Genomic DNA, 15899 nt, shown 5'->3' with positions numbered 1-15899 from the left:
CTCACTCTGTGACCCCTGTGTGGTTCATGCATGTTCGGTTTCCCCATCTGGAAAATCAGTGTGATGACACTGCAATGGCAGCACATGGCCATTTATAGCTGCTGGGAACCAGCATGGGTGCCTGCAAAGGCACACTCTTTCATTACAAAAAAAAAAATAAAAAATAAAAATTGAGCCTTCGGGATGCAAAATGCTCCTCTGCAAAGTTTTCCGCCAGTGTGGTTCACCAGAGCTGCAAAGATCTACTTAGATATTTAAATATTTACCCAGCATTTAAATATTTACCCAATATTGAAAGCATCAGTCAGCACTTAATGCCTGGTCCCCTGGGGATGCACAGCCACATGGGCAGCTGTGCCATGGGGAGTTGCACTGTGGGGCCGGACTGCCAGGGACTGCAGCGATTCTGCTGCCCCAAGGTGGGATGGGGCACGGGGTGGCCTGGAAGGCCCTGAGGCACACTTTCTTTTTCCCCATCCATTCCTCTCTCCCCTTCAGCACCCACTGTCTCCCCCAGAGCCTGCCTGTGGCTCAGCCCCGGGGCAGGGCTTCCTTCACATCCCCTCAAGCCCAGCGCTGAAGATCTTTGCTCCCACACCACCTTCCTGGAGCATCCCCAAGATCCTCCTTGGCTTTAGCTGGGAGCACTTTATGAAACACTGCCCTATTGAGAGGATGGTATGGTTTTACCTTCCGCGGGCATCTGTGTTTCAGGATGGACATCCTGTGACAAGCCTTCTGGAGAGGAGGTGCTTGGGGGTCCTGAGCTGGCAAAGCCCCTGGTCTTGCAAGATGTCCCATGCCCTCCTCTGCAGCCCCACCAGGTATACTGATCACTGCAAAGGCTCATGGCATTTGATGGATTGCCAAGAATAATCTAATGCCCTTATACTAGGAAAGTAAATCAAGTTGTGTTCCTCGGGGGAGCTTGTACCTGCCCTGCCCGGTCTGCTCTATCTCCAGGATCTCCTGTCCCTCTGTTCCCCTCTTTCAGCTCCAGTCCTCTCCTGCTTCAGTGCCCTCTTCTCTTTGGATCTCTCCTGCTGCCCTGTACCCTCTGCAAACACTACTGCCATTGCCAGGAGTTCGTTGTGAGTGCAGGGGCCACCAGCCCTCCATAGCTTCATGCACTGGACAAAGCCCTGCTCTGGGAATTTGACAGCATCTCCAGCGCCCTCTCCACTTGCTCAACCCCGTCCATTTGCCCTGAAACTCTCCACAACACAAGGGTGTGCCGCTTTTCATATTATTTGGGCAATGCCTTACAACAACATAAGCCCCACTTTCAAATTGTCCCCTTTAATGCTACATTAGCAAGAATAGAGCTGTCTCTCCTCACTGATACATCTCCAGGCTCTTTACAGAGAAGAGGGTCTTTGCCCCCATTTTACAAGTGTGGACACTGGATTTCCACAAGTGTGGAAGATCTCCAGGCAGAGAAGCAGCAGCAGCAGAGCTGGAAGATCTCCTATGTCCCATCCCAGTGAAGTTGCCTAAGAACAGGACATACAAACAGACAAAGGTTACGTGCAGGTTGCAAAAGGTAGACAAGATAGAAGGAAAGAAAAAGGTTAAATCCAAGACGCAAGGCAACATGATGTTCAGATCTCTCTCCCCTTCCACATCACTTCCAGTATCTGCCAGCCCATCCCAGTGTACACTCCACCATGGTGGTGGGGTGTTTAGTACATATTTGCCATGTCCTTGAAAGACCAGAGCTCTGCAAAAGTGTTTTGTTTTGTTTTTTTTTTCCCAAATTATTTGCTCTGGGGAAAGGGGAACAAGCTTAACAACAACATAAGCCCCACTTTCAAATTGTCCCCTTTAATGCTACATTAGCAAGAATAGAGCTGTCTCTCCTCACTGATACATCTCCAGGCTCTTTACAGAGAAGAGGGTCTTTGCCCCATTTTACAAGTGTGGACACTGGATTTCCACAAGTGTGGAAGATCTCCAGGCAGAGAAGCAGCAGCAGCAGAGCTGGAAGATCTCCTATGTCCCATCCCAGTGAAGTTGCCTAAGAACAGGACATACAAACAGACAAAGGTTACGTGCAGGTTGCAAAAGGTAGACAAGATAGAAGGAAAGAAAAAGGTTAAATCCAAGACGCAAGGCAACATGATGTTCAGATCTCTCTCCCCTTCCACATCACTTCCAGTATCTGCCAGCCCATCCCAGTGTACACTCCACCATGGTGGTGGGGTGTTTAGTACATATTTGCCATGTCCTTGAAAGACCAGAGCTCTGCAAAAGTGTTTTGTTTTGTTTTTTTTTTTCCCAAATTATTTGCTCTGGGGAAAGGGGATGACAAGCTTAAAATCCACAGGGCCTCATGTACCTGCACCAAGGAGATAAAATCCACAGAAGTGTCCTGTAATGATCAACATACACTGAAAAAATAAACATCCCAAACTGAAGCATAGCACAAAACTGTCCCAGCACGATAGCTGCTCCTCAATGCATGCTGTTCATTTTCCACCAGATCCCATGGGAGAATATCCCAGGGGAGAATCCACACAACCACAGCAAAACTGGTTGCTGTCCCCAGTTTTGTCTGGTTGAGACTGTAACCCTGTGCTTTAGAGGGCACCAGTGTTTTTTTGAGAGATGAGACAGCGCAGTGGTTAGTGTGACAACTGGAGAGATCAGGATTTGGTTATTCAGACTTTGCTGCAGACTCAGGGCAGCATCTCAAACTCTTCTGCTGCTGGGGGATGGGAGGGAGTTAATGTTTGTCCCCTTCTCTCTTGCAGGTCCCAGTGGGTATCCATTACTGCGGGTTAAATTTTGCTGGTATCTTGGCCTGCCAGGGATTGTGTCAGGAAAATCATGCTCTTCCCTTCGCTCCTGGTGAGACAGTGACTGATCTGTGCAGGAAGTATAGAGTGGCTAACAAACTAAAGTATTAAATACTCATTGGGTTAAGAGCAGAGGAACAGCCCTGGGAAATGAAGGCCATGCAGGTAAAGCAGAGGCTCACTTAAAGCATCTTCTTGGAGCCAACAAGACCACCACGTTTCAACATCGTTTCTGAAAATACTCATTGTAAAATATTTTGCATTTTCAAGGTAGTGTGCAAAGAGCACTTATGCTAGTCTGGGGAGAGCTACAGTAAATATTAAGCTTGCCTGAAAGCTAAGAAACCCAAAGCATAGAGAGGTTTTGGGCAGGGCTGGGTACTCCTGTCCTAAGCCTAGGGTCCTCAGTGCTACCGTAATTCACGTAAGCACATGAGACAGCCTAGCATCGTGCGTAGGGGTGCCAGCCTGTCCCTGGGCAGACATACCACCCTGGCACCCTTCAGCCTGGTGTGGACACTGACTGTTCCCCTGCTGAAGGCACATCCTCACCCCTTGCAAAAAAACACTCTGGCCCTTGGCCCCTGTGTCTTTCAGTGCACAGGCAATGCTTATATGGTCCTTCTTGCTCTAAGCCCTTCAGGCTGAGCCATCTCCTTTGGCTTTGCCCATCCAGGAGCGTTGTGTCTTGTGCCTTGATCACACTTCTGAAGTCCAAGGGCGTGAAAATGTCCCGTTTCCTCTGCAAAAATATATTGGTATTCCCAATTAAAAGACATCCTTACCTAGTTAAGCAAGCGGTTGCTGTCTGCTGGGCTGATGCTGCCATCTTCTGCCCACCTCGTGCTTTGCTGCCAAAAACTTCCCCAGCCGTTGGCCCAGGGACCCGCCCATGTACAAGGTAAAGGAGATGAGAAAAATGCAGGAATGTAAGAATTTAGGAATGGCCTCATGTTCCCTCATCGGTCACTGTGGGTGAACATCCAGATGTGTGCCACGGGGGTTGTCCTCTTCAAGCCTTTGCATCGTGGTTGTGGATGCAGGTGAGAAGTGCTGCGCTCTGCCGGATGAAGGAGAAGGCATAGGCTCTGCGTGAGGAATCACATTCAAAAGATGAAGGGGGTAAATATGTGCAGTTAATGCAATTGCTAAGTGGACTGTTATCAGACACAGCTTGAGCTGTTCATGGTTCTTCCTGAAAACGCAGGAAAATCAAATGCTTAATTCAGAGAGAACAGCAGGACCATGCAATTTCTCTCCTGACACCCATCCAATAAGGTTTTTTTGGCAGGGATACAGAGTAATTGGTGTGACTGGCACTAAAGCTATGGCAGTGGAGTGGGTTGTTGATCAGAAGGTAAGGATACAGAGCATTTGTTTTCCAAAATTGGGAAAGACTTTTGCCTCTTTGTTTGGGGCTTTATTTCTGCCAGAGCTGCTACCTCACAACCCTTTGATTACTTTTTTCCCTTCCCCTGGCACCACTGGTGGAATGGGATGCTCGGGGGGAGTTTTTCCCAAACAGCAGGCTATTAAAAGATGTAAAAACCGTTAAAACAAACCTTTTCACATACCAATCCCCCACAATGCCTCACCATGGGTTCAATTCAGCAGAGCTTCAGCCCCATCCCTCCTTGGGATTGTGTTGCAGGTCTTTGTATGCAGATGCTGTGGCAGATGCCTGAAGGTGTCATATGAGGATGCAGTGGCATTGCCGACCACTCACTGGTTCTTGACCATAGGACATGGCTTTAGCCAGGGTAAGTGGCAGCAGCAGCAGCTCAGCGGGCAACACATGAAGCATAACCCCAAACCTGGACATTTCAGCTGTCAAAAATGTTGTGGCATCTTGTCTTTTGCACACATCTGTATAAACTGGGGCAGATAATTTCAGGTTTGCACCTTGATTTTTCCCTCCTTCTAAGAGGGGGGGAAGTGTGCAGATCCCATGGAAGTGGGGATTGCAGAGCATCCAGGGGGATGCAGCCAGTGAGAGATGTGCTCAGCAGCCCTGGCCTGTTGAATTTCAACAGTGTTAAGTTATCAGGGCCTGCAGGAAAGGCAGCTCTTATAAAGTAAACCTACAGATACTATGCAAGCTTTGAAACTGTTCAATGTGAACTTTCCTCAAAGAATTTGATGTTCCTGGTAAACCTGTTCAGCACTGAGAGGTTCTATAAACCACAGGCCATGTGCAGTGGTGAATTAATTCCCCATTCTCCTTGCTGGGAAGTGTCCTGAGAAGGCAACATTGCACAGCTGTCTCACCAAAGACGAGCTTGCTGTCCATGTGCGTCTCTCCTGATGGGGCCCTAGGGCAGCAGCTCTGTTTTGGAGGAGCAGGGTCATACCACTCTGCCTTGGCTAGGGAGCTGTAGTGGGGGATGTCTGCAACTCACTGGATTTTCAATAGCAGCTGAAACGCTGAGTTCTCTGCTCCTCTGAAATACAGAAGCATCACTAGACAAAGCCATAGAGATTAAGCAAAATTCCTGATGTTCATACAGAGGGACAACAGCAGAGGTGGCGACAGCCTGCAGAAATCACATCTACACCTTGATTCATACAATCCTCCTCCCCCTGCCCCGCAGCAGAGACAAGACATGGTCTGTCTGAAAGGTACAGGAGTGACATTTTTCTCTACCGCCTGGAGTTAATGTACTTCTGCTTGTAAAGTCATCTGGCAAACGTGGATCCTTGCTTAGCAGATCATTTCACTTTGCAACGTCAAAGCTTTGTGCTGGCACAGAGCCAGTGCCTTGGGTTCAGCTGAGCCCAGGGAGGGGACAGACCTCCTTTCCAGAGAGGTACCCCTCAAATGGCTGCAGTATCCAGTACATCTCTCATTGCAGGGGGGATTCTTGTGGTCTTAAAACATATTGTCCCCTTCAGAAATCAATGATATGTTTCTGCTGTGCCATATACATGTACACATTTTAAATATATACAGAGAAAGAGTTGGGTCTCTGGCTCCAACTTCCTGTTTGCTATAAATAAAATAAAAACATACCTCTGGCCTGAGATGCTCTGTGCTTCTCTGAGCAGAGCAGCTTTTGCACTGGGTGGTGGGTTTTCCTTTGGTCTCAGGTGATAGTGGCAGCTAGAAGCAACCCCAAATATGAGCTGGCTCTGATGAGCAGCGTGAGCCACAGCATGAACTACAGCTGGAGCAGACAGAGAGGACATGAAGATGCTCAAAAGCAACTGAGCAGTCAACATGGCCATTGAGGCCATCATTGGAGACATCTTCAAGGCAGCTCTGCAAAGTTGCACTGAAATAAAGGCCCTGCCTTGCTCTGCCTTATGACAAACCTGTGCAAGCGCAGGTGAGTCTGTTGACCTGTTTGAAGGTTTTGCTGCCCTTTGGGGGAAGATTAAGCAAATGCATTGGGCTCTGTTTGCAGAGATGCAGCCAAGGGGAGGCTACTTTAGGGTCCAGATACAGCCAACCATGTCCCAGGGGCAATGTGCTTAAGCCACCTGTGCACGCAGAGGAACTTGGCTTGTTGCATTTTTTTTTTTTTGGGGGTGGTGGTGGGTGGGTGGTGGTGGTGTTAAGTATGTTCTCTGAAAACTGACACTAAAGTACAACAGCTCAGACCAGAGTGTTTCATACCTGAAAGCTCAGCATCCACAGCTCTTCAGCCCTCCTCAGAATGCAAGTACTGCCTCAGGAAGAGGTGCAAGACCTCCACTAGATTTGTCTTCTTTCCTCCCCTCTCCTTGCAGGTTGGCGTGGGAAGGCAGAATTGTGGGGATGGGTTTTACCAGAGGAAAAATCCCCTTGATTCCCACCAACCTGCTGCTTCTGAAGAGTGTCTGCCACAGGAGTGTGCTGGAGTCAGTACCAGGAAGATGATTTCTACATTTTTTTTCCTCTACTATCTCCCTCCATTCCCCAGTATTGCCAGTAGGGAAATATCCATCCCCGTGTTGGAGCAGCCTTCAAACTGGAAGAGGTAAGTGTGGAGCAGACTCCTCAGGATTATTTTAGCAAAGCTTTTTTTTTGTAGGTAGAAACAGGTTTTTCTGTGCAGTTAGGCCCCTGGCACAAAAGCCTCCAGACTCGTGCTTCTCTAAGAAACAAAAATATTAAATCAAGAAATCCCATTTTCCCCTCACCCTTTTTAATCTTCTTTCATTGTATTTAAGCCAGGGAGCCGTTAACTCCCGGTTTGGTACTGCAAGGCCAGAATTGTGACATGCTCAATGGCAAAAATCATATAAAACCACTCACTCCCATACCAAAGAGTTTGTGGTCTTAAAGGATAATATGCTGGGATATTATTTTAGAAGTAGATTAGTGGATCCTGAGGTGCCTTCATTTGCATTTTTCCCCTGATCACCTGTGAAGGTGTTCAAAACACTTTTTTTTTTTCCTCATTTGATGGTATTTTAATCCTTAAATAATGGCTCAGCTCCCCAGAAATATTTATGTAGCCACCATCCAGCACACTCAGGGATGTAAGGCAGAGGAATACCCAGGAGCTCATCTGGTTCCGAGTTATTTCAATCCCAGCAGTGGATCCCAGGGATGGAAAGCCCAGACTCAGATGCAGACCTTCTCCCATGCATCCTCATTCTGCCCCTTCCTTCCCTGCAAAGCCCAGCCCTGATGGCCATCACCATATAGATACCCAGGGCTTTGCATTTGCAGGTAGACAAAGCCTTCAACCACATGCTCCAGTGCAAGTCCCAGGGAAGGTCATCATCTCCATGAAGTAAGAGTGCTGTTTCCTCAGGACTCAGCCAGAGGAGGAGGCTCTCCAAGCTCCCACCCCAACAGTGGACAAGCCAAATGAGTCAGGGACACAACTTAGTTATGGTAGCTTAAGAAGTTGCTGCATGTCAGCTGAACGGGGTAGCTGTTGATGGCTGCGTGCTTTTAGCCTGTCCCCTTTCTTGGCTTACCCACCAGCTGGAAAGGCTCCTGCTGAGGCTGAGAGCTCTGCAGCCCAAGTGAGAGGGGGAACCTTTGCAGCCACTGCTCAGTTGTGTGGCTGATGCTTTGCTTCATGCCTTCACACAGCCCAGGGGACCCCATAGTACTGTCAGGGATTTCTTGCATGACTATACTTGTGTGTGTTGTGTGATAAATCAGAGGATCCCTCAGCATCGAGCTTACCTTGTCAATAACCTGTATCACCACAGCTGCAGGAACAGTAATTTTGACCAGGTTGCCTGGCCTCCCAAAATCTTGAATGAATTTACACAGCACTCAAAATCTAACCCAGCAACATTTCTCAGTGGCAGAGTCACATATATAGTCCAGATGTAAGCTGACTTCTTACACAGCTTGTCCAACCCCATCAGTAGGCTATGGGCCATTTTTCCCTTATTGACAACAGCCTTATATCCTGTGTTGGCTGCGGTTATTGTTTATGGGAGCAAAGTAGCTCACTTCCAGCTTCCTTTTACATAGTTTGAGCTGTACAAAGAGCAACTGAGTCTAACTGGGGTCCCACTGATCCCCATTTGGGAGCCACTGCCATAGGACATCACAGTAGTGCCCCACCAGGCATCCAATAAGCAGCTTGACAGAAAGGTCTGATCCAAAATGAGAAAGACATGGGTGGAGGGGTAAAGGTTTGCATGTATGTTTTGAACAGGGAATGAAGACACTGACCCATCCTGCCTCCAGCAGTGACCAACAAGGAAGGGGGCCTGCTCTCACGCCTTCCCTCACCCTTGCCCACCCATGTTCCCGGTCATTTCTGTCTGGGGAGAAGGAACATGCTGCTGACCCTGGATCAGTCCAGCTTGGTCCCAGGAGGGGCGATTACTGGTACCATTACCTTCATAAGCATTGCTGCAAACAAAAGGAACCTGAAACTCTGGTAACAAGCTGGCTATACTCTTTGAAGCTTAACAAGAGAGACTTGAACTGCAATGGTCTGTGGAGACAAAACAGTCAAACTGTTTCATCTGGCAATACTTAAATTTGTGCTGTGCCCTGCTGTTCCAGCATTGCATAGTCTCTGGCTACACAAGTCGCTTCAGCATTGCCACTGATTACAAAGTGCTTCCTCTGCTGCAATAACCCTCCTGGCTTTCTTAGCGTGCCTTTATTATGGCAGCAACTCCAGTCCTGCTTTGCAGTGCCTTAGACCCTGGAGGAAGTTATTTAACTCACATCCATCCTTTAAAAGCTTTGCAAATTCATTACGTTATGCACAGCTTCTCATTGCAGAAGAAAAGAAGTGGGTTTTTAGCTTATTTCACTGGTAATAGCAGAAAATGGTCTATTGCAGCAAAGAATTTATCCAAATAAGCTGTGAGCTGTACCTGTCCTGTAGATAACATCCAGCTCATTTTAGTGTCCTGGAAACACTCTACAAGTATCCATTATTGGAGCATCATTGTGTTTTAGGTAAATGTGCTGCTTAAAGATAGCAGTCAGCAAAGACCACTGAACAACTGTTTCATTTTATATGTTCAAGCTGTCCCCTAAATTATTGACAACACCTAAAGTTAGTAGTCTGATGGTAGTAAAGTAGTTAGTCTGATGGTGGAAGAGCAGGACCCTTACACTGTTGCACCCACTGAGCTTCCAGCAGTGTTTAAGGACTTTAAATCACACATTACACCTAGGTTACCGCATTTATTAGCTTTCAGTCATCATCCTTCCATCAGTTTGCTTTGTTGAAATAGTATCTTTAGTGTCTTCAGGTCACGCCACAGGGGGTTCCACAATTTAGTTATACACTATGGATACAGAAAACTTAAACAAACTGATTTTAAGTCTGATAGTATTTTTAATATTATTTATTTTATAATAAGCCCTGAAGAAACTAGTCCCTCATTACTAAGTGCTGCTTACCTCTGCTACATCTTTTCTTGATCTTCCTTTTGCCAAGTAGAAGAGTCTTCAGGCCTTCAGAGACCCCCATACCTTACAGCCTTATCTCTTCAATGATATGGAAGCCTTTCAAGGACTTCTGCTTTTTGCTCACAAATAGTTATTTTAGACAAAGTAATCTTTTTCATCTCACAGCTGTAGGACATGTTTCAGGCTTCAGCCTCTATTTCTTAACCTGATGCCCAGCTTCAACAGCTGTTTCACTCTAGCTCTTCCTTCTTCAGCAGCCAGCCCCACAACAGAAACCCACCCTTTCCTGCTCTACCTCTCCATAAGCCTCCACTAGGCCTCTCAGTGCCTTCATAACCTTTAGTGGCCCTGACTGGCCTTACCTGAGCATCCCCACCCATGGGCCTGGGGCCCTGTATAAGCTCAGCCTGAGGGCTTCTCTTCTTTTATAAGCTGTGTTGTAGGAACACCAATCTCTAGCTCAGTATAGCTAGGCTAGCCTTAGACCCTGCTGCTTCTGGACCCAGCCAAGTGTGTTTGACCTAGGTATTTTCTCTAGACCTGATTCTGACCTGTGGACTGACTTGCTGGCTGGATGTTAGACCCACCTCATCCCTACAGAGATGCCTGGGCCTGGGGGCTTTCAACACTCTTCCCTCTAGGTCCTCCAGCTCCTGAGGAGATAAAACCTTCTTTGCTGATTGTTTTTATACCCTAGTGTTAGCAGTTGATTGTTTGATGTTCTTGTTGAAGATCTTTCACCACCCAGGTAGTTCCTGTGTGACATCTTTCCTGGAACAGCACTGTTTGGTTGTCCCAGTGTCTTCCCTTTGCAGCAGGAGCTGTGGTAGTGTTGGGCTTTCCCTTGTCTTGGCTCTGTGGGGCCTGCTGCCCCTCTGCACCCACATCTGGGTGGTGGGAGGCACCCTTGGGACTTGTTTCTCATGTGGTCTCCTGCAGACTAGTCCTGGCACCCCACACTGAATCTCCCAGGTGCTGTGAAAAGGTTGTGCATACCACCCAGACTTCATTCAGCTGAGCTTACAGATGTCAATAAGCTGGTCAGGTGCAATGGTGGGTATCTGCTACTGCTTGCTGAGTAATTTGTTATTGCCCTCTCCTGAATAGATGCTTGTCAACCTCATGCTGGGGTAGCTGAGCAATTTGGGAAAGGAGCATGCTGTTGGCCAGGGTGTAACACAACCCTACCAGGTAGAGTTAAGTGAGGGGGGGGAAAAAATGCAACTACCCACAGGGTGCTGCCTTTCTCAGGAACTGTGAAGGATTTCTTCAGCTCTTCAAAATGTCTGGAGTTTTAGTACTTACAATCAGCAAAAATTGGAGTGGAATATCAAAGGAGCACAGCTTTCAAAAACTCATTTTCTTTATTCTTTCAAGCTGACAATAGGATTTTAAGAAAAACTTTGAATAATGGATACACTTTTGAATAATGGATGTTTCACAGCCTGAAGTCCCTTGACTTTTCTCTGTGCCTGAATGAGAAGCCTTTTAATTGCACAACACGTGGAGAGGAGGTACAAAATGCTTTGTGTCTTGTGCTGCTGATTAACCGATGTGTACGCTCCCATTAAACATTCAGAGATGGGTAAGTGTATCCCAGCCTGAAGCTGTATGTTATGCACGTTGGGTTTTTATCAGCTAAGGATCTGGCATGAGATGTTTTGCATTTTTCCTTGTCTCTGTCATGGCTGCTCATAATTTTCCTCTTTTTTTCTGGGTTGGCTCTTTCCTGCTTCTAGGGCATTGTTCCACATGAAGAGCTTGCTCTGGGCTCATGCAACGTGGTGTGAGGTCACCTTGTGAAGCAAAGAAGCCTCCTGAGCTTAGACCATGGAACAAACTTTTAAATAGGGTTTTCCAAAATAGCAGTGCTTATTGCAAGGGTTTTGCTGAGCAACGATCATACATGGTGAAAGAGTTGCCATGGTGTCTGTGCCAGGTTGGATGCTGTGCCATGGTGTGATGGTGAATCTGCAATGCATGGAGCAGTTTGTGCCCCCTGTGAATTAGCTGTGTGGGATGCGGGGAGGGGAATTAGCAAGCACAGGAGTGGTGTGGGTCTTCCCTGCTCTTATACTAGCAGGCTGCTGTCTGTCCCTGGTGCTGGCTCTTCTCTAAGTTAATTCATCTGTCATGAAAGTTTAACTCTGCTGCAGAAGGGAAAAGACAACTCACTGTGCCCCTGAAAAATGTAAAAGGTGGGTTTGGGGTCAATGTTTTCTTTGTGCTGTATCTTTGTCCTCAGTTTCCCCAGTCCTTGGTGAGGTGCCCAGCACTTTGAGTGAACCCAGATGGGCTCAGCTGAGTGAAACCCTGCTGTGTTAGTAGTTCTCTAACTTTTGTCTGCACAAAAAGTCCTTAAAACAAGAAGTTATGATCCCATCAGCTTCCCAGTTTTCTTTCCAAGCACAAATCCAGCCCAGGGACTGAGCCTCAATGAATAAATGCTGCTGGAGCCTGGCTCTCTCCTGCTCCCAGCCCTCTGCATCCCAGCTGTGGGGGACTGGAGGCTCAGCTTATATAGAGAAATCCTGTGAGTTTGGAACAGTTTTAACTCTTGCCATTAGACCACAGAAGTACCTATGGAGGCAGCTTGTTGGGGTGGCACAGAGGGTCCCCTAGGCTCCCTTGTATCAGACTTTTCTCTTTCACTTAGAGGTTTTTGGTGATCCTTGCCCCTGCACACCATGGGAGGCTGCTGGCCAGATTTCTGGCTTTAACAGAGCTCGTTCTCTCTAAATTTTGCAGCTTCTTGCCTTAGAGGACAACTGCAATTTAGTTTTATTTCGCAAAATTTGACATGACTTGAGACTGTGATTTACTGGCCTTGAAGGATATAGTATATGTAACCATGGAGGGCATAAGTGCCTTTTCATGGTAGAGGAGTCATAAATTGAGATGAAAAAAAATGAGGGAAACATTACTGTCCAACTTTACAAGGTAGCACTAAGAACAGGACACACGAAGCCATCTGTAACTGTCAAGGGTCTTTATTGTCCCTGATTGTGTGTAATAAAGCTCCTGAACGAGACCTGTGGTTTCAAATATGAAGGCAACCAATGTTTAAGTGTCTGAAAAGACACAAGATGGCAATCTTCTCAAAAGGACACCCTGGAATATCTCAGGGCTAAAGATTTCCAAGCTATCAGCTTTTCTCTCTCCGGCACTTGATGGAGACCCTGAGAAAAGAGTCTGGGTCCGGGTCCCTCCCTCTGTGGCCACCAGTAAAGGAGCCTGAAAGTATGTGGGGTGAGGTGGAGATCTCTGAGGGCATCAGCACAAGCAGGGCTGGTAGCCCCAGCTGTGTGATCCGATCCAGACACGAGCTCAGCATCCATCCCCTACTCATTCACGGCACCTATGCCATGAGATGCAGCAGTTGTAGCTGGCGATGTTTCTTCTGGGGCTTGTTTTGGCATCTGCATCCCCTTCTTTGCCTTCTGTTCCCTCCATATTTTCCAACAGACACAGATCCAGAGGGACATTTCATATAGCAAAGATATTTTAGACAAGGAAGAATAATCTCCTTTTGGTTTTTTTTGCTTAATGCCACAAGAATAGCTTCAGAATTTGTCTCACTTAAAAATTAATTTTCCCTGGTTGAGCAGGGGGTGGTGTGGGGCGGGTGGAGAAATTACCTCTGCTTGGTTTTCATCATTTGCCCAGTGAATATTTCCAGGCCTCTTGGTTTTATATGTTAATTTTCAGCTTAAAGGTTGTAACGCATTGCAATGTGGCAAGGAGACGGGTGGTGTGACAGTTTCCAGGCTGCTCGTGCTCGTTTTATCTGCGAATGGTTGAATTTGAAATGTGTAATGATCTCTGTAAGGCAGTTAGCAGCGAGATAAACATCAATTTTATGGCTGGGAAAACATAAGGGGTGTTGCACAGACAAACGAGAGGACCTGAATACTGAAAGCTCTCTGACCTCCTCAACGCGGTTGGGTTTAGCTGTTGTGTCATTGTCGGCCTTTGTGCATCCCCATTCCTTCCCATGGTGGGTCAAGCTGGACGAGATTCTGTGACAGAGCCTGCCACAGTGGGATGCAGGAGCAGCATAGCCTTTCCTTTAGGGGTGGGGGATGCAAGTAGCAAGGAATTTGTATTCACAGTCAAGAGTTAAGAGGTTTTGCTGAAGTGGGAACAAAGTAAGGCAAAGACTTCAAAGTTTTTGGGGCTTGCTTTGTAATAGGAGCTCATGTAGGAGGCTGGAATTACCTTTCCGTTGCAGCCAGACCAGGGACTTGTACAGCACTTTGCACAGATGTGCTTTGATTTCCACAAATAGCTTTTTGCAGCTCTGCTTCTTCATTGGATACAATGTGGGGTGTAAAATGATTTTTCTTAATTTGCTGTGTGCTGAATGCCTTTGGAATGCAATTAATATTCTTGTCTAAGTCTCAAAAAATTAATAGGCATGTCTGGATGTTGCTAAATGTGACTGTGTATGTGCGGGGTGGTGGTGGAAGGGATGGCTTGGTCCCTCGAAGCTGGAAACAACCTAATGTGGGGAAGAAAGGTGCAAAACCATTGGTGAAAACTTAAGCACACAAACTGGCTATGGGGAAATGTGCAGTGGTGCCATGCTGGCCGGATCAAATCCACATGATGGTGCTAATGCAGTGGCTGCAGGTGGGAGCAGATGTATCTCAGCTGCTTTGGGAGCCACCACCTTCCTCCCACTGGGATGCCCCTGGCCTGGGAAGGCCCCACATGCCACCCCCAGCTGGAGCAGGGGCTCTTACCACTCCTTCCCTGTAAGCCTGTCAGGAGTGATCAAGCTAATTAGTTAATTAGCTGCCATTGAAACTGAGGATGAGGGCTCTCCCCATGCTAGTGCAGGTGCTCAGCCTGCCTGGGAACCTGAGCTCCTGGGTGGTTTTAATTTTCTTGGGGTGTGTGTGAGACATGGAACATGCTGTCAAATGTCTCAAATGCTGGCAGTGTGTTCAGGGCTGACGTTTTCACTCTAAAGAATATTTAAGATGAGTTTTCACGTTTTATGTAGCTCATTTGCTACTTGCATTTCTGCCATGCAGATGTGATGAGAGATGAGCTGGTTTCAATTTTTCTCTCTTGACTGTAGCCAGCCCTTTCAAACTCCCCTGTGCTATGACATGATGCTTAAGACATCTCCACAAGAAAAGTGTGTATATCTATATCTCATATTTCTAAGGGGCTAAAGCTCAGAGATGAACAAAGCTTCCTATTGATGCCATTTAAAAAAAATAATAATCTAATTTCAGAACCAATTAGAAACAACATAAATCACCTAAAAATAGCTTCAGGTACCGAAGCCACCTGGATTTCTCCTCTTAGGTTACAAAGATTTCCGAGGCTTTGCTAATTATTCTCACCAGTTGGGTCTGGTGTGGGGGGGGACTGGCCTGAGTGTCCAGAGCCCCAATGCACTGCGCAAACACCCAGAGGGCATGAAGAAAAACGTTTTCCACCTAATCTTGTTACTGTGACAACAGCAGTGAAACCTTTTAAAGCAGAAAAAGGCGATTTTTTAAAGCGATAGTGGTGTCTCTTCAGCTGTCTGAAAATGCTATCTGTAGCGTGTGCTGCCTGCTTCGCAATAGTCCTGTAAGCTTGATGGCAGTCCTATGGCACAGAGCTTGAATTTCCAAGAAAGCTATGAATCCTTTTCAAATAGAAATTTCTTGGCTAGAAGCGACGTAGTTAAAGGGTTACCCTTTTCTTTCCCTCTTTCTAGCCTATCTGGTCCTTTTATCTCTGTTTTTTCTTCCTTCACTTTTCATTTCCCAGCTCCTTCCCCTGGCTCTCTCCTCTTCCAATGCACTTTTCTGCTTTTTCCTTTAAATTGGTGTTCCCCAGCTGTCCATTTTAAGCCACTTTTGCTTGAAGCTTGATGTTGCTGGCAGTGTTTCCTGCATCTTCTTCCCTAGCACGGACCGGTACAGCGTTTCCACTCATCAAAAACAAGCATCACAAGTTGCAGCTGCTTTTATGCAAGTCAAGCTCCCGAGTCTTCCTCGCAACCCAAATCCTCCCGGTTTGTGTGGCAACAGCGGGCCAAGAAGCTGGGGCTGCTCTCAGCCTCTTCACGTGGCGCTGGTTGAACGCTTGCAGGTTCCCAGTATAAATTTCTGTGGTTGCTAGAAAACAGGTTGGAAACATCTAGCAGTCACCTCTTGGCTAGAAACCTAAAACTATTAGTCAGCAGCCAAGTGGAAGTATGATATATTTATATATTTATATAATATATAATATATATATTATATATATTAAATATATAGTATATAATA

The 15899-nt window shown here is 46.7% G+C and overlaps 1 pseudogene; it reads left to right on the top strand.

The window, feature by feature from the left end:
• Positions 1 to 680: 680 nt before the first annotated feature.
• Positions 681 to 7523, top strand: LOC103896131 (annotated as a pseudogene).
• The last annotated feature ends 8376 nt before the right edge of the window (positions 7524 to 15899 follow it).

Source organism: Aptenodytes forsteri, unplaced genomic scaffold (assembly GCF_000699145.1).
Source record: "Aptenodytes forsteri isolate BGI_AS27 unplaced genomic scaffold, ASM69914v1 Scaffold289, whole genome shotgun sequence".
NCBI classification, from domain to species: Eukaryota; Metazoa; Chordata; class Aves; order Sphenisciformes; family Spheniscidae; genus Aptenodytes; species Aptenodytes forsteri.
The sequence above is the reverse complement of the archived record's forward strand: the minus strand, read 5'-3'. Positions and strand labels throughout refer to the sequence as shown.